Source organism: Anomalospiza imberbis, chromosome 4 (assembly GCF_031753505.1).
Source record: "Anomalospiza imberbis isolate Cuckoo-Finch-1a 21T00152 chromosome 4, ASM3175350v1, whole genome shotgun sequence".
Lineage (NCBI taxonomy): Eukaryota > Metazoa > Chordata > Aves > Passeriformes > Viduidae > Anomalospiza > Anomalospiza imberbis.
In genome coordinates, this window is record NC_089684.1 from 1,739,095 (window position 1) to 1,758,606 (window position 19,512).

General features: G+C 38.4%; 1 long non-coding RNA gene across 1 annotated transcript in view; it reads left to right on the forward strand.

Moving 5' to 3' along the window:
- LOC137472096 (uncharacterized) overlaps positions 1-18,822 on the forward strand; it is a 65,515-nt gene extending 46,693 nt beyond the window's left edge. The window contains exon 4 of the long non-coding RNA XR_010998016.1: positions 18,738-18,822. This is a non-coding gene — a long non-coding RNA (uncharacterized lncRNA). The remainder of the gene's footprint in view (positions 1-18,737) is intronic.
- Positions 18,823-19,512: the final 690 nt, after the last annotated feature.

The window sequence follows — 19,512 nt, forward strand, 5'->3', positions numbered from 1 at the left end:
GAACTCAGATGTGTGCAGAATGAATTTTGGGAATATTGGGAAGAGCTGAGGAGAGCAGAATGAATCTTTGGAAGAGCTGAGCTTGCATCATTTGATAACATAAATTAAGTCTGTGTACACCTCTGCCTCTGTTTATCCATTATGCATGTATTTCACCTGTGAGAAATGTCTCTAGTCTTTTCTTTGTCTGTGAGTGCAAAGACTGATTAATAAAGAGCATTTGATAAAGTAACAAATATTTTTATGAAGACAAGGATATTCAGAGCAAAATGTGTCTAGGGAATATTCAAAAAGATCAAAAGCTTGTTTTCTTCATTATGCTACTAGGGAGTGAAAGGAATACAATACATTTTGCATCAAAGTACCACACTGTCTCATTGCAGCACAAATAAAAACCAATCTAGTTTATAGCAAAGTTACTGAACTGCTGGCCTGTGAACTGTAGGAGCTGAAGGATGAATTTTTCTCAAGTCTGTAAAATTTTCATACAGACATGCTGAGGATCTAGCTCAAACTACTGCTGAGCCTGTCTATCTCCACGAAATGATAAATTTGATTTCTGGGAGGCTCAAAACCCAGAACATTGATAGTATAAATAATGCTGTGCATTGACAACACCCAATAACATGTATATAACATGTACCTATAATAGAATAAGATAATAATAATAATTTTAAGCATGAAAAACACAGGTTTGACACAGCATTTTTAATTGTATTTTGAAGGAAATATTGAGAGTACTTGAATTTATTCTGAATTGAAATGAGGTCAGATTTTGAAATGCCTTTGTTTCTTGTGAAGTGGAAATTTGAAGTGCTGATCAGTTCTATTTCTAGAGGAACTTTGTAACTGATTAGATGTCAGACTAATTGCTAGTTCTTGTTTTCAGAAATCCAGAGAAGGAAGCTGTCACTTTGAGTTCCCAAGTTCTGTACATGTGTTGCAATTTGTGCATCTTTGTAGTCAATCTAATCTTCACTCAAACATCTGTATGCATTTGGAAATTTCTCTTTGTTAATTACCTTTTTTCCCCAATTGACAATAACAGATATACCAAACATTGCTTTTATCATTGCTTGTCCATCTACCATCCATACAGGAGAAACTGTGGGAAAACATGTTTTTTAAGAGCTCAGGGTCCTGTATTAGGCTGTAGTTATTTTGCATGTCCATATAGTGTACAAGAGTAAACATGATTAACTCATAAGTAAACATTATTAATTCCATGAACTTAGAGGTCCTTTCCATCCTAAATGATTCTATGATTGTATGAGTATCTGAAAATTATGTTGCTAAAATCTTTTGTTCTGACCTATTTACCTGATAAACCTGCACGCAATTGTCAAGGCTGGCCTTTCAGCTTCAGCTTATATAATTGCAATGACAAAGATTGTTAAAGCTGTTACTGTGCAGTTTCCTTATTATAGACAATGTCAGAATGAGTTAGGAGATTCATGTTTACATGTATTCAAATTCTGATTAAATGAAATGTAAATCACAGAACTTGAAACTACAATTTCAAGTTATAATTTGTCTTTGCCTATATTATGAGAAAATAACACACCTCAGTCTCGTGAAGTACAGGCAATGTCTTGTGGGCATTTTTACACTATTTGATCAGCACGTCTCCACTGATCTTTTTATTGCTGTTACAGTAAAAGAGCAACAAGAGCCCCAAAGAGACTCTGAGTGAAATATAGCCAATGGGATTTTACTTTGAAAATACTTGCACAGTATTTAATGAAAAAATGCCAGTGTACTGAGGATTCATTAACTGTTGTATGTTGCCAACAGAGGAATCATAGCTCTTCCTTTCCTCCAGGACACAAAGGCCAAAATGTGTCCAGGCTGACACATTGTGTTCAGGCTGTGAAATAACCTATGGTAAAGTGTTTTATCTGACAAAATGTGTTCAGGCTGTGAAATAACCTATGGTAAAGTGTTTTATTCAACAAAGACATCCTAGTGAAAAATCTACTAGTTATTTGACCTGAAGTTCTACACTGTATCTTTGTCCTTTGAAATCTTTTAAAGAATCATAAAGAACATGTCACTTAACAACTTGGAAGTGCATCAAATGCATCCATTTTTCATACAGAGTAAACTCTTGCCAGGAAAATTTAATAAAGTAATTTGCTGGAGTAGAAGAGTGTTGATAATGCACTCAACATATCTAGCCAGCATAAAACACTGACAGCTAGTTCTTCTTCTAGATAAACAGAGGACTTTAGATATAAATGTCTAAGTAAAACCCAGCACCTAGGATATCATCACTTGGCAGTAAGTAATAACTGGATTCCCATGGGATCTTACATGGCATCTTAAAAGATTTTCTGTTTGAATTCTCATCATTACAGATTTTCAAGTGAAATGGCAAAATAGTGTTATAGAAGTTTCCCATCAAATAGAATTCTGTGGCAAATGCCTTATCATCAGATAATATTCATTCATAAGAGCCAAAGGCTTTTTCCAAAAAAGGATGGGTTAGCGGAGTTATTTTCTTGACTTGTTTAATTTTCAGTTTCTTTACCATATTGCTTTTTGAACAATATTTTTGTTTTAATTAGAATTAGAAATGGTGGAGACTCAGAAGATCTGATAAAATTTTCAGTTTAAAATTTTGACTGAACTAATCCAATTACCTATCTGGGACACTTGGAAAAAGAGGAAAAGAGGGAGGGCTTTCTAAATTTTTTTCCCCTTCGCTTTCAGTTATTTCATCCCATCATAGTTTGAAATTTCATTTTTGCATCAAAAATACCTTCAGGACTGGCTTGAGTTTTCCAAACGATCTGACAGCTCTCTCTATGAAGTTTCCTGGCCATCAAAACTCTAAAGGGAATCACTGTGTTTTTTCTGTTGTGGTCATTATTCTTGCACCTGTATAGGGGTGAGCTGATTGAGGAATGGCATATGTGAATGTTTTGCATGAAACCTTCTTGTGCTGGTCCAATGGAATCATAGCAGCTGGCACATGTAAGAGCCATGAACAATGAAAAAAGCATAAGTTTAGATCTACTGGATTTTCACAACTGATGTAAGGTCCAGATCTTCACATGATATTAAAGAAGAGCTAGGATAACTTACTTGGAACTGTATCAGCACTGTATTGGCCCCATAGATAGATCTCAGAGGATAATGGTATTTTAAAATCCCAGATAAACAGCTTTTTTCTGCTCTAAAGTCATTTTAGTAAGGAAGCTGGATCAAAATTGAGATCAAGATTTCAAATAATATTGGAGTATGTCATTATACTTATATGGGTGGAATTAGAAACCAAGAAATTATATAATTATACATGCATTGTGATTATAAAATATGAATGTGGAAACATACAAGAATATGAGAGTTCTCATGTATTTGTTTTTCTACCATATGGCTGTGGTAGACACCTATGGCACAATAAGCAGAAATGTTGATTTAATATCTTCCCTCTCGTGTAGGGATGTATAAAGCACAGACTAGAAGTTAAGTGTTTTAAATTAGACTTAGCTGATGTAATAGCAAACGAATGTGCTGTGTGTCCAGATTTCACTACCATGTAATAATCTGTGTATTCATAATGAGTATTTTCATAGAGCTATTTGTTTTGAAAATCTGTGGCAATCCATCTGTTTTCTTAATAACTTGACTCTGGTCTTTCTGGTAATTTGATTAATTTTTATGACCTCTCCTTTTTTTTTTTTTTCTTTTTTTTTTTTTTTCCCAGTTGGTACTCTCTCAAATGAGTTTTGATACTATTACTGGAAATTCAATCCATAGAGGTACATTTAAGTTTTATTGTCTAAATTCTCTATATAATAATGAGATGCTTTAGATTGTAATTTTTTACACGCTAGGACAGCTAGCCAGCAAGTAGAAATGTTTTCTAAGGCAGGAAGATGTGAAACGTACCCAGTCAAGCAAGAGGAAGAGATACAGCCTTTGAGAAAAATCAATGAGAGAAGCTGCTAAGCCTCTGCTTTGGTAGCCTTTGTTTTCTTCTGTTTTATTGGATTCTAAATACAGTGGACTTATATGAGTATGCATAGTGAAATTGTGTCAGATTAATTGTTACAAAAGCCTTGTCTTAGCCTTTTACAGTTGTAATCTTCTCCAGTTTTATGTTGGATGGTAATTTGGTGAAATGCCTAGTACTTAGGAAGGTTAGTGGTTTAGGCCTAACTTGGTTCTATCCAGACTGTTAAAACCTTTCTTTCCAGCGATGAAATAACCTTGATAGATTTAAATAACCTTGAAAAGAGTTTACCAAATTAGCAACTATAATTGTTCATCAAGTAGTTGGATTGCTATGGAAGCACACTCGGCTAGATTTAAGAGGAGGCTGATTTCATTGACATATTTTCTCACTCCTTCAATTGCTGGGATATTGTGAGCATAGTGAGGGGAGTACTTGTTTGAGCAGCTGCTGCCAATAATGTGCCTGCCTGAAGGCTGTGCTAGCTGCTGGAAATGCTGTAATCATATTACCACAGTATGTGCTTCTCTTTGGAGGCGAGGAAGCTGTAAAGCCTTAAACGTTGGATCAGCTAGTATTCTATTTGCTCTTGCAAATAGACTTTGGCCAGCCTGAATTTGTTGTTTAAAAAGCAAAACCTGGCATGATATTTTCACCACATCCTTTTCAGATCTGAAATAGGCTCAGAAATGGGTCTCAGTGGTGTAGTCATTTTCTGTGAAAGAGAAGTTCAGAGCTGCCTGTTACATCGCTCACACTGTGAATGCCTAATCCATTAGAAGGTGTTTAAATCTGGCTCTTGCCAGATCACTCTTCTGAAACTATAATATGTTAACTGACCAAGACCTTTTGCCTAACACTCTTCCTGGGAGACAAACTGTGCAAAGTCCTCTGGAGCAGGGTTTTAATCCTTTCCAGCTTAAGGAGAACTGGTCTCATTTACTCTCTTTCAGAGTTCTTGTTCAGGCCTCTGAAGGACAGTGTAGGAGTAAATTAAAGTAACTTCTCAGCTACAGCTGCTTTCCTCTCTAAGGACTGGAAAACCTCAAAAGAAAAAGAATTTCCAGTCTGATAACTGTTATTTTGTATCTGCAGATTTTTCATCATCAAGTTCATTTTCCTAATGGCAATTACATAAAACTTAATTGACTTGTTCAGTGGAAAAAGCAAACCACACAGTGGATTCATATTCTCCCTTTTCTTACAGAAGTAGCAGCAGTTTGTGTGACAGCAACCAGTTAGTCCAGGTACAATGTTTTGCTAAAGTGCTGCTTTCAAAGTCGCTGGGTGTCTGCTCTGCTGTGCTGTGCACTCATACCCTGGCAGGAATGCTGGAAAGCAAAGGCCTGTGAGGTTGACTGCAAACTGTGCTGCATTTAGAGTACGAAAAAGAATTGCTGTTTCAGAGTTCTTATTTGCATGGTGCTGTTGTTTCACAGGCTTGTGAGAGGAGAGGAAGTGGCTGAACTGCTCACATGCAGTGCAAATTAATCTGTAGCTGTGCCAGCAGGCTCCAGCTGAAACTGAGCTGTGCTGTTGTAAGGCTCCTATTGGCTCACCTCTGCTTTCAAATGGTCTTAGCATTCCGATAAGAAAATCTAACAGGGTTAGAAGGAAGTAGGCTTAGTGAGGTGAAATTACTATGACTTTGTGGATCCAGGTTCTCCCACTGAATTAAACTCTCCTTTCAGAACAGTAGCTATGTCTAGTCTCTTTTTTTTTTTGTCCCCTGCCATATGTTCCTTAGGTAAATAAGAGTAAGCAAGTCAGGGGATGAAGTTTTTAGGTGTCTTTGGGAAAAGTGTCATTACAGAGCCCTGATGATACAAAACAGAAAAGAATATTTTTCCACTTGGCAAATGCCAATTAGCTTTTTCAGTGGCTTAGTGTAGGAGTTCAGCATGATTTCCATATTTTGAAAATAAGACTTGCTGAGGGATTAGAACAACATGGATTGCAAAAAAAAACAGGTATCATATTCTAAAAATTATTGTCTTCACAGTTTTGAGTTAACAGGACATATAAGAAATGGTGCTATATGAGTGTTTCATTGAAGAAAATAGAATTGCAAAATTTAGCTTCTTTTTTCTCACTTGTAAAATTTGCTCATTTTTCAGGGTTTTTTTTTGTGATATAAATATTTTTCTTCAGGAGCTGTCAAATGGAATTAAACTAAGCACCAGTGCAATGCATTTCACTTAATTTCATGTCCACAGCATTTCAAGTGAAATTCACCTAGCAATTATTACCGTTCACTTGCAAAAACTGCTTCGTCCATAATTTATGTTTCCCAAAATGTAGCCAGTGAGGGAAAGTGTGAAATGCTTCTGTGCTGAATTGAAACATGAACTCAGAATTTTTGGCTTAGATTGAATTAAATATAACTCAGCATTGATTGAAAATCTCAGTGTCCTAGATTTGCACTTTGAGGTTTCAATTTATACTAGGCATGAATAAGTGTTGTTAACTGCATGAATAATGCATTATTTTCTTCAGCTCAGCTCAGTCCCTTCACATATTTATTCATATATGCTGTTTAAATGAACCTAAATGCTTGTATTGGTAGGTATTCACTGGTGTTCCTGCCAGCTGCAGGATAGACCAGTTTCCTCAGGTTTAAAACAGCTACAGAACTACTTACCAAGACCTTTCCAAACAATCATTTATACTTAGTTGTCATCTGCATTCAGTGACAGAAGCCCCCTTTCATACTTCTCTGTCATTATCATGAATAAAATTCTTGTAAATTTATATGTGTTTTTGTAATATATTTCTGGTGTCAGAATACTAACTTGTGGAAATGAGAAGTAGCTTTTATGACAGAACCCAAATGCACCCAGGGTTTGGGGCCTGGGGATGTTTTTCCCTTAGACACAGGATACCATAATCAATCCACACCTTTTCAGAGCTCAAGGAGTCTGTGAACAAGGGACTGCATAAACGGAAAGAGGAAGGAGGGCTGAATTTGTCAGGTTTCGTTGCTACAGGAGCTGCACAGTTCTGTTCATGTCAGTTCAGAAAAATGAATTTTGTCAGAAAAGAAAGACTAATATTCGCTAATTTTAGATGAATTGAAACTAATTTTGTCATTTCATTGTCAATTTGTGTTTTATCATTCTACAATTTAAATGTCACAAAGTTAGTTTTTATGTTATATCAGTTATTCAGACTTGTAAGGATCCACAGTTTATTTCTGCCTATATGCAGATAATGAGTATATTTCCTTCATATAGTAAGGTTTAGTAACAATTGTTAAGGTAGCACATTATTATTGTGCTCAAAGCACAATAAATAATAAATAATAAATTTAATCTGCAAAAGAAGCTTTTAAAGACATTAGTGATAGGTATATGCCCCACAGCCATCAGCTCCTGTATGGCTTTTTCCTCAGTTCCTTACCATGAGTAATATATTTTCTTCATCCCAGTGTTTGTGGTGTTTGTTATACATTAGGTGCTGAGAAATGCAAATAACATGCATGCAGTCACAATAAAGTCTGCAAAAGAAATGGAACCTAATTTGTGCTTCTTGAGTCCATATTATTGCCTGGATGCTACATTACTGCCCATCTTTTTTATTCTACAGTTGTGTCTTTGGAAATTATCTCTAAATGAGGACTTTGTGGCTATTTGAGTTATCCAAATGAAAAAGATGAAAAGAATCTGCTTGTTATTAAATCTCATCCTCAATTCCCTCTTTCTGTAATTGGTAGTCCACTAAGACTGTTTAAAAAAAAAACCAAAAAAAAACCAAACAAAAAAATATAAAAACATAAAACAAAAAACCAAAAAACAAAACAAAACAAAAAAAAAAAAAACCAAAAAAGAGAAAAATAATTAAGTGAAGTTTATTTGTGGTGCTGGGAAGAATTTAATTTTCTGTATTATGGAAAATATAAATACATGTGTTAGAAACACTGCAAAATTTTGCTATTGTGAAGTGAAAATGTTTTAAAATTTAACCCAGAATGAAAATGTGAATAATTCCTTTAATTTCTGAAGCAGAATTTCTTTGCAATGACACAAGTCTTATGCTGATATGGGACAATTTTTCCCAAGTAAATTTCCTGGTTGTTTTTTATTAACATTCCATCTTTCTGAGACCCATGTACAATTCTTAAATCAAATCTAGAAACAAGCAGCTCTTCCATATTTATGAAATAGCAAGACTCCATGAAATACTAAGGCAATGAGAGCTTGGAGGTGTGAGCTGTTGGCAACTGTTGCTGCCTATCAGTCTAATAAGACTTTCTCAGAAATGAGCAGAGTCTTTTCCAGTGCAGAATATAGAGTTTCTGTCACACCAGTACAAATAGAAGTACCAGTCATTTTCAGAGAAAATTGTATTTCACATGAAAAATCAAATAACAAAATGGTTATTAAGGCTCATGTAAAATCCAGTGAAATGACCCAAGGAATGATAGATCCACAAGCTAGAATCCCATTAAAATTTTCACATTTTTCATGTCTTAGCCCTCTTGTGTCAGTCATCTTAGACCTTAAAACATATTTCTGCTGCTTGTCCTGTTTCTTTTCAGAGATGATCCAAAGGGGCCAGTGTATTGGGTTTGCATGGCCAGGTTTTGGTGGCAGGGCAGGTCTACAGGGGTGGCTTTTGTGAGAAGCTGCTGGAAGCTTCCCCATGTGTGACAGAGCCAATGCCAGTGGGCTCCAGGATGGACCCACCACTGGCCAAGGCTGAGCCCAGCAGTGATGGTAGTAATGCCCCATGGATAATACATTTAAGAAGGGATAAAAAAATTACTGCAGAGAAGTAATTGTGGCCAGAGAAGAGAGGAATGAGAATATGTGAGATAAGTCCTGCAGACACCAAGATCAGTGAAGATGTCAGAACCCAGAATGTCCCTTGGACACTCTTGGATGTTCCGGGCCCAGGTCAGAAGCATCTGAGACCCTGAAATGCAGCCACAGACCCCTGTGGCTTTGAACCTGATCCATGGAACGATTTACCAACCTTGCAGGAAGAACAAGAAATCACAAAAGTTTAGATATTATAGTAGAAGTAGTCACAAAGTGAGAGGAAGAGTTTTTGAGTGCTGTACAGGGAGGTTTTAGGCCTTGTACAGAGGGGTCTGAGTTTTGTACATGGGGGTCAGAAGTTCTAAGATGGAGGGACTTGGGTGTGCCCTGTCCTCTTTCCTTCTTCTTCCTAACCTCCATGTTCTTGGTGATGTTGGCACTCACAGACTGGTTTAGAGTAGAAAGTCACTGTTCAATACAGGTGATGGGCATTGGGGAAAAGCCATAAACATTTAACATGCAATGTATGATATAAAAGAGGGCACCAGCCCCCTGGGAGTCAGTGTGTGCCTTTGTCTGACTGCTGAACAGACCGCAGCAGCTCAGGGAGAAATCTTTTAGATAACACACAATAAACTACCTTGAGACCAGATGACTGAAGACTACTGAGTCTTTCTTTGGAGGCACAGGTTGGAGGAGAGACTTTTCCACCTTTCCGGCTCACCCCAACCAGGGAGTGAGGCCCAACAACAACAACAACAGACCCCACAAGAAGAAGGAGGAGAAGGATCTGCTCCAGGAGCCAGAGCTGTGATCCCCCTGCCGCCTGTGGTGAAGGCCATGGTGAAGCAGTGGTGTCCCTGCAGTTCTTGGAGGGCCACAGGGGTGCAGAGATTCACCCACAGCCTGTGGAGGAGCCCCGCACCACCTTGAAGAATTGTACCCTGTGAAAAGGGACCCACTCTGGAGCAGTTTGTGAAGAACTGAAGACTGAAGCCCAGGGGAAGAACCCACACTGGAGAAGTTCATGGAGGACTGACCCCCTCCCCGGGAAGGACCACACACTGGAGCAGAGGGAGGACTCCTCTCTCTGAGGAGGAAGCAGTGGCAGAAACTTGTGATGAACTGACCATAATCCATTCCCCATCTCCCTGTGGAGCTGAGGGAGGGGGTAGAGAACTGGGAGTAAAGCTAAGCCAGTAAGGAGTGGGGGGGTCGGGTGAAGGGGTTTTTTTTCAGCTTTTGTTTTACCTTCATTGTGCCTCTCTGATTTTGATGGGTAATAAATTAAAGTAATTTCCCCAAGTGGGGGGGTTTCTGATCCATAGTGATAACTGATGAGTGATCTCTCCCTGTCCTTATTGTCAAGGCACAAGCCTTTGATTGTATTTTCTCTCCCCTGTCCAGCTGAGGATGAAAGAGAGCAGTTTTGGTGAGCACCTGGCATCCAGCCACGGTCAAACCACCACAGCCAGTTAGACCAGTGTGGCAGCATTCTGCACGACTGAGATCCCTGCACTTTAGAAATAACTCACCTGAACTCTGTGCCTTTCAGTATCGGGAATACAAAAGAGCTATTGGGTGACAATTACTTCTAATTGCTCTTGGCAAAGGTTGGATCTAAAGCCAATGGTTTTAGAGATGCTGCTCCACTCAGCTGCCTACATAAACTCTGCTTTTTGTTAGTCTGATTAGCAGTCCCAAACATTTAATGATTCGTTTGCTTCTTCCTCCACACATGTGCTTCCTTTTCATCAGCATTGGCACACACTGCACGCAGTGTGGGGAAATGCAGATGTCTGAAATAACTGGCAATGTAATAAATGGAATTAACTGACACTAAAATGGGAGTGCTGGACAAGGAGATCCATGAAAACAAAGGAAGATTGGCCTTCATGAAATAATAACAATATGAAAATAGAACTTTTTAGCAAAATAATTTTCATGACTGTTCCCTTTGATGGAAACTTATTGGAATAGAATTTATTTCTGGCAAATGAGATGTGCAACTACCCTGTTCTGTAGAGATATAGCCTTTTCAGTGCTTTTAAGGCCCAGTTTCCCAGCTCTCAAAGGTATTAGTGAACATCTCTAGTTTTTCCATGAAAGCACTCACCTGGTGTTCCTTCAAGTGTATCTGTCCTTAATGTGCCTTTCAGGGCCCATATATGCATGGTACTGATGATCTGCCTCATAACTGGCTGTCTAAAATGGCCAAATCTTCTAGCACCTATCAGTGGTCTGCACAGCTGAGCCAAAAACATCATTACATGCACCAATGCCCAGACCCTCTCACCTACTGCATGCTTCTTTGATACTGGGAAAGAGCAGGAACATGCAACAGTGACATCCAGCAAGGAAAGAGACTGTGACTGTGTGCTATATATGTGATGATTTTTAACAGCTTATGTCGACTGTAATGTGTCAGCATGAGAACTCAAGCATGGCAGTAGAAGATGTGCTTATGTCTTAGCAATATTTAACTATACAGTACTTAGGGGAGAAGAAATGAGAGAGCTGTGAGATAACTTTGGTAGTGAAATTGAATAAGCATAACTACTTATGGGATAAATATGAAAATGGCAGTGGATAGCTGTAGTAGACATTAGCAGCATTAGTCTTTGAACCATGAACAGCACAATGTTATGGTTATGGCAGCAAATTCCTGAATTGTCCCAATCCAGTAAGTCCTCAATACCCCTCCCTTGGCATTCTGGGCCCACAGTCCTTGCAGCTGATATGCTGAGAGGCCCTAGGTGGCTGTTTATCAGTGTAACCATCGATTCTTAGATGCTGGGATCTTCAACACTGATCCTCTTCTGCTGATCCTACCTTGGTAGTCTTTGTCTTTTTATACCTTCAAGGTGCTGTGACCTTCTGTACTTCTCAGTATATACTTCTGTAATCTCTCAGAGAGATTATTCGTTGCTTCTGTTGAGTCAGTTCAGTCTAAAGACAACTGGTCGTTGTTGGTCACCGTGTTCTCACCCTGCAGCTGTTTTCCAGCAGTGACAATTCCATGAAACCAATTCTCTGTCCTCATGCCATGGCAGTCTTAATGGCACTGTTATTGCAATATTTTCCTGTATTTTATTAATGGCCTTCAATCAGAAATGTTAAATTACTTTCTTTTAGTTCAGCATTTCCTATACTGAGATCTTGCATTTGTGACCAGCTGTTTGGTTAGTCCCTATGTTGCTACAGTGCCAAATATGTTTGTGCAGGGTTAGCGTGTCACCAGAGGACAAACATCCAGGCCAGTCTTGACTTAGCAGCTCCCTGTACTTTGCTGTGATGAGTTGCAGCCTTATACTGAAACCTTTCTTGGCTCAGAGAGGCCTGGTACAGCTTGGTTATTCTCAGCTCCCTGACACGTACCCAATGCCCACTTGTTGTGTGCAACTCTGTGAGATTCTCCTCTGCAGCTGAGGAACTTGCCATGTCTCTTTGTTGAGCTCCATGGTGTCCTGCCAGACCCCTTCTCCAACCTCTCATGATCCCTCTGAAAAGCAGCCATAACTTCCAGCATATTGACTGCTCTCCTCATTTTCTCTTTCTACTGCTTTGCTTTTTTCTCCTTTGTCCATTTTCTACATTTTTTGGAATGAGAGACCTAAGTAAGAGAGCCCAGTTGGCCTTTATGGCAGGGAAGAGTCAAGGGTCCCTTTAATGTATTGGCATAGTGACATCCCCCTGCTCTGTGGTGGAAGAACAGCAGCCTGAGATAGCACTCAGAGCTGCAGTGCAAGATGGAAAAGCACAGGGGTGGTGTTGGATGCCACCTTCACCATGGGAGCTGTGGCTGCTGAGGAAGCACTCCTGTGTTGGGTGCTGGGCTGTGGGCATGCCCACCCGTGTCCTGGGAAGATTGCTTTGGAAGCGCTTGGACAAGGAGCTCCTGTACTGTATGTACTCGAAACTGAAGTAACTGAAATAACGGGAGCACCAGCCTCTCTGAAGCCCCCTTGCAGGAACACTGGATTGGAAATGTGTCTTCTTCATGGTCTTGGTACATTCAGGCTTATGATTTGGCCAAAAGCTCTGATGTTTGAGAGCCCACACAGGGTGTACCCTGATGGTCAACTGCTTAACACAGTTCGCTCCACTGGCAGCAAATTTATTGGCACAAAGCTGCCAGTGCCATGGATCGCGTTGAGAGGTGGAATAAGATTTCTTGGCATCACCTGACCTATTTCTGGGAATAGATGGATATGTAAGAATGAGTATTCTCTGGTGTAAGAACTACTGCCAGACCATGCAGTGACCTTGCATTCAGATATTAATGGTCCAATAGTGGTTATTCTTCAGCTGGTGGATAATAATTTCTTTGCCCTTCTCCAACCCTGCTCTGACTGCTGGTGATCTGACATCTGAACCACTGTGCCATGGCTTTGGGAGTGGGTGGCCTTGGCCTGTGCAAGGCTGGAGCCAGCAGTGACCATAATGGACATGACAGTCCAGCTGCCAAAGCATCCTCCAGAACCCTGCTGGGGCAGCTGCTCAATACCACCAGTCAGACCACCACCATACCGTGTAAAGGAGCCTCATTTTTTTCACTCAGATGAAATTAATATAGTACTAAGACCACCACATTTTGTTATTTATCAATTAATAATATGTTATTAATTATTAAACCATTAATTTGTGCAGTTATTTTTACAACGCACATACATAAATGCACAACATGTTGATTATTTCAATTATGAAATCTTAACAATCTTATTATTTTAAAATAATTGCAGGTTTGGTAATCAAGAAAAAAATTGAAATTTCTGGCTTATTCCAGTGAATAAAGATAGTTTAGGAATTACACTAGCCTCTGTAGAGGAATTGCCTATTAGTTCATTTATTAGCATAATACAATTAAGATCTTGATTCAGCAAAGTATTTTTTTCAGCAAAACATGTTTTACCTTTCTTCATTGTCACAAAATATCAGTACATGTTCATTGCACTTTTATGTATATAAACATCTTCCCAGAAGACTTTATTTTTATGAAAATATCTTAAAGTAATTTTTCTGTCATGCTGTCATGCTGTCATGCTTTAGACAGCATTATGCCAAAGCAAAAATGAGATTAAACTGTTTATATTTTTCAATCAAATTGAAGAAAACCAAATGAACCAGTATTACATAGGACAAGAAACAAGTTTGGTTTTCAAATGTTTCTGCTTTAATGAACGATGGCAGCTAAAGGAGCAGATATTATTTTGCAACCTTTTAACAGTAATTATTTGTAAACATTGCATTATACCTTTCCTGTTTCAACCTTCATTGAGCATCTCTCATTTTTCAGCTTATACATTCCTCAGAACAGGATATGTTTGCTCAGTGTCTAGAACAAAAGGGCTCTTGATCTTAATTGGGGCCTTTGGCTTCCATGGTAATATAAGCTATTAGGGAACAATAGCCCACAATACTGTTAGCAGTATCAGCAAGGACATTTCAAAGGCCATTAATGCCTGCTAATGTTCATGTATCACATGAGAGGCTGCTATTACTATGGAGTTAAAAATGGCAGTAGCAAGATATTATTAAGCTTCTAAAATTCACTTTGCTTTTGTGGGCTAGGATTTTAATAGCATCAAATTACTAGTTTAGAATCTGAATCTTCTGATAATCTATTGGATAGTAACTTGGTAGAAATGTGTGGGTGTCTAATGCCACTTCTATTTATCCTTTCCATCACCAGTGACCTGCAAACTCCAAGCATAGAATCCTTTAGGGGATTCACATCATTCTTGATATATGGAATCACCCTCTGCTCTTTAAGGCTGTATCTAGTGGTTTAGGAACTGTCATTCAGGCAAAGGCAAAGTGTTCTTCCTGCAAAAGGAGCAGACAAATGTAGTGTTGTTAGAGTTTCATCCCGTGTGCTCTGTTTCTTTAGTTACAGGAAATATCTAAAATCATAGGCACTGTGACGGAAATTCAATTTAGGATGGACAATACGGTGTACACAAAGATTAGAAAAGGAAGCAAATATAAATTAATTCAAAGGTAATGATAATAATAAGCAGTAATGGTAAAATGATTGTCTATAAATAACGGTTAATCAAATACTGTTGTATATGCATATGTCATTTTGTGTCCTTACTGTTAAAAGCTGTTGATTCTGTAGCTGTGTCCCTTCTGTAAGTTCTTTACATGAAAATGCACTCAGTATTGTTTAAAAGTCTCCATCTGGGCTACACCAAGCACATTGTTAGCTCAGGTTAAAGCATGCTTACATTACCTAAGAATTTGCAAATCTTCCAATAGCCTTCTTTACAGTTTTTCCAGATAGGTAAGTAAGTTCCCGTGTTGTTGATTTAACTCACTTAATGTCCCCATAGATTGGACACAGTGAGGTTGCAATTGTGCAGGGACTTAAACTGAAGAACCTGTTGCCAGGCTGGGAAGATCCTGGAATTCAGATGCTCTGTGATGGACACATCATCCCTACTCTAATCAGGGTAATCACATAGGACTGAATTTCTTCATAGTTAGTGGGCTTATTTTATCTACTTTTTTTAGTGATCTTGGGTTTTTACCTCCTAGTATGCTATCTTTGGTCCTTAGAAGAGTTTTCCTCCTTTCTTCCTTTCTGAGTTTTACTCTTTACTCACATCTCTTCTATTAAGTCCCCTTTGAAGTGCCACCTACCCAGGAATCATGCCTTACTGGGAGAACTCATTTTGAGCTCTCTTTTTTGGTGGCTAATATCATGATTATTTTTTAAAGCAATCTCTTTTTTTTTACCCAACCCCAAACTTTTCCTTTTTTTTTCTGTAAGGAGAATATGTAATTACTTGAAGAACACAATGTAAATATCTGGCACTACGGACAGGCTGGGATTTATGAGAAAGCTCAGCTTTTAGGTGATGTGGCAATATGTGATTTTGCAGCCCTGAATTCATCCCCTCTGCTCTCTATTTTGCTCTCAATAATTTGTGACCGTGCCCTCTGTCATCATAACTGCTTTTCTGTGATAATTGTAGCCTGTTGAAGTTAGAGTAGTAGTGGTAGCAGATAGGAAGAAACTTCCAGATTTAGACCTGTTCAGACAGCAAGCTAATGCGATGAAGGCTGAATTTATGGCTTGGAACCTATTTCCCAGTTTTAAAGGGCACTATCTTGTGCAATGTAGCTCATCTGGGTACTTGATATATTCAACTTACTTAATGAGGAATGTCCTTTGAAAAATGATACCATATATCTTGTCCTTGTCTTGTTAAATGTGTCACCCAGAGGCTTATTCAGAAGTCATGTAAATTTGATGAGGAGGAATTGGCTTCTTTTTTCTCCCTAGTGCTCCAGATAAAACAGCTGGGAGCATAGGGATGTTATTACTAATAAAGGAATTGAAGAAGAATTTTATCTTCATGATAAGCTAGCATAAAAGAAATGGAATATTATTTAGCTAGTGGTTTATGCAAAACTCATAACTGTAGCATCTGAATATCAGTTTAACAATGAAGGCTGTCTTGAAAATGGAAAGTCCTCTTACAATGATTTACAAGAGAGCAAATTACTTGTTTCTTGCTAGAATCAGTACCCAGAAATACAAGCTTGCACATAGCACATCAGGCTAGCTTGGATATTGCATTCACAGGTTGAGTTCCTCCTGGAGCAATATTAACCCTGAGAGTAAATAACTGAAAGTGTTAACTCAGAGAATAAGGCATTAAAAATGTCATTGAAAGGCAGCCTTCTGTTAGTGTACTCCAATGTAGTCTACATGGAAGAGTTACCACAGAAGGGTGAACTAGGCTATGAAAGTTGGCTTCCCAAACGCCCTAAAATGCTTTCTGCCTTTTCTCTCATAGTCTGAAATTCATCCAGCTTCCTCCATTTTTCTTCTTTAAGATGAAATTAAAAGAGGAGATAATTAATTATACAAATAGCTATAAGTATTTGAAGTATTGGTGTGATATCCTCAGCTATAATTCATAAGAATCTGGCATGATTTTCAAAAATGTCAGTATGTCGCTAAGGCTTACTCAATATTGTCTTAGCACAAGAAAGGCATTTGTATTCTCACAAATAAGTATCATCCTTTCAAGTTCATGTTTCAGATATCACATTAATAAGATAAATTATAAAATAAATTAGGAACATTGTAACTGTTGCCTTCTTTTACATGAAGTCATGTCAGTTGTGAAGCCCGAGTAGCAGGAAAGTGAAATGAGTTCTGTTCAACTATTAGAGCTCATTGAGCAATTAGATTAAAAAAAAAAGCATTCTTCCAGGTTCAACTTTTGTTTTCTTGTGTAAAGAGAGGGAAAACAGAAAAAACTTTTGAGAGCACTGATTTGTATATAAAGTATATGAGTAAAAGTCCATCTTTTGCTGTGATTATGTAATGGGTTTACATGAGATATTTTCAAACATTCAGTGGAAGTTTTTAAACTGGAACCCTGACATTAGCCATATAATTTTTTCCTCTGAAACAGAGAGCCAGCAACTGCCACATACAGGATTTCAGCTTATACAGGATGGTCCGAGTGCAATGACAACAAGACTTAATTTTAGAATCTCCTGATTTACTTTTCTCAGTTGGGTGTTGAAAGGAGCAATTACTTTGTGAAACTCACCTAGATGAGGAAGAAAATGCCACATGTCCTAACCTGATATTTCCCATGGATGGAATTTTCTTGTCAAAAATACTCCTTTAGCACCTTTTGTTCTGGCTTACAGAATTAATTTATTTCTCCTGTCTGTATTCTTAGAAAAAAAAATGATGATGTTCCTTTCCTTTGGGACTGATATTGGATGATACTGTATATAGAGCAAGTCTAATGAGTTGTACTGAGGCAGTGTAACAAGAAGCAAGGTCACAAGGCTGCTGAATTTCATCATTCAATAGCACTGTCAATTTGTAAGGCACAAAATGACATTGGTGTTCAAGATCAACAGAGGATCCTTATAAGAGAGAAATAAAGAGAAGAAAAATACTAAGCTTATGGATGTCTATAACAAATGAACTGGAGTTCCTAGAGGCTGGTTTTTTTTGGTTTTTTTTTTTTTTTTTTTTTTTTTTTTTGTCAGCAGAGTTCACACCAACTGCCAATATGTCTGAGGAACGATTTTCTATTATGGACACCAAATCTGTGAACCAGAGGTGTCCTTTTAATATTTATACAGAAATTGTTTCATCGCTTACAAGGCATTTTCCTCTACATTTCTGTTCAGGCTTTAGGATTATGCCCTGTAAGGTGTTTGGAAAATGCTAAGAGCAAGTAAAATTTCTTAGTGAGAGAACTTCTTTCTTGGGGGAAATCTGTCCTGCTTTAAGAGAAGAACTAATGCCCTCCTTTAGGTCTGTACAATATAGGAAAAAAAAAAAAAAAAGAAAGAGGTAGATGTTTTGGAAATACAGGAGTAGTTAATTAACGTTTCTCAAGATAAGGATAACCAATGTATTTTCACAGAATTAAATTAGAGAGGTTATATTATTTGTCTTGGAAGACAAATGAACCACTGTGGATGAGGTAATTGAGAGGTGAGTTGGCAATAATCATATGCCTGCTGAAAAGTAAATAAATAATGTATAAACATGCAATTTAAAAAATCCCTCCTGATTTGGGACTATTGCTCTTGAGAAGCTAACAGAATAAGTATCTTGGGATGAGCACCAGTAAAGAAAAGCCTGGTGAGTAGCCAGCTGATGAATATATGTAATGTTTGTTGTGTTTGTGATGAAAGACAAACTACCTCTTGAGCATTAATCCTAAAGCAGCTGTTACCTTGACAACTGCAGGTAAGGGATGGTTGTAGCGTTCATCTCTCCAAATTCGCTTTGAACTACTAATAAAATACTAGAATAGCTTGTCTTTTTAAAGGCTTCATGTGGCTTTCCAAAGATTTGGATTGATCTGTTCCTGAATGGCAGTTTTGCATACAGAATTGAATTTGAGGAACCTGACACATAGGAAAGACAAGCAGTTATTTATGAGGTCATCTAACTTAGTGGCTGCCTTAGTGGGAAGCCTGTTATGGAAATAAAGCACTTTCTGTTTCTGTGCTGTATTTTGCAGCTCCTCAGGCTGTGTCTGAGTGCACCTTGTGTTGTGTCACTGGAACACAGGCACGGCTGCTGAGCTCCTGGCCTGGGTGGGCACATTCTGTCCTGCCTGCCTGCTCAGGCATTCCACTGCATCCCCCATACTGCGTGGTGGCAATGTTCCCTGGCATGCTGGCTGGGGCTCCTGCTGAAAGAAAGCAACCTCAGGTGGCAGTGCAGCAGAAAATATCTCTTGCAGCATAGTCATGTGAGCAAAGCATCAAGAAGTAAGTAGTATTTTAAACTGTACCCAGCAGTGGCTCTCTCAATAATCTTTTATGGACTATTCTAGGTCAGCATGGTGTGGTTGGTGAGCCCTCAGAAGGGATAGAGAAAGGCCATTTCGGCATTTCACACTACCCTAACAGCTGACTGCTTCCTCCTGCTCCTGCTCATAGCCCCACAATTAGAATACAAACCTGTGCATGTTTCTGACCCTGCTTTTGTGGATGTACAGCCTCACTCAGATCTGAATAATGTCTTTGGGTACCATGAAGGGAGTGTCTCACTTGGAATTTGGGTGATCCTTATATGATATACTAACCAAGTAACAATGTCCGTACCTGGATTGTTCTTGACATCTCTGTTAAGGAAATTTTCTGTGTGCAAACTGATCCTTGAAAATGATCCTTGAAGCTGTTTTTAGTGCTCCAACTTGGATTCCCAAGAAATTCATCAAGGTTAGCAAGACTACAATTTCCTACTTACTAATATTTTTGGATATGCTAAAGTTTATAGTCAGTATGTAG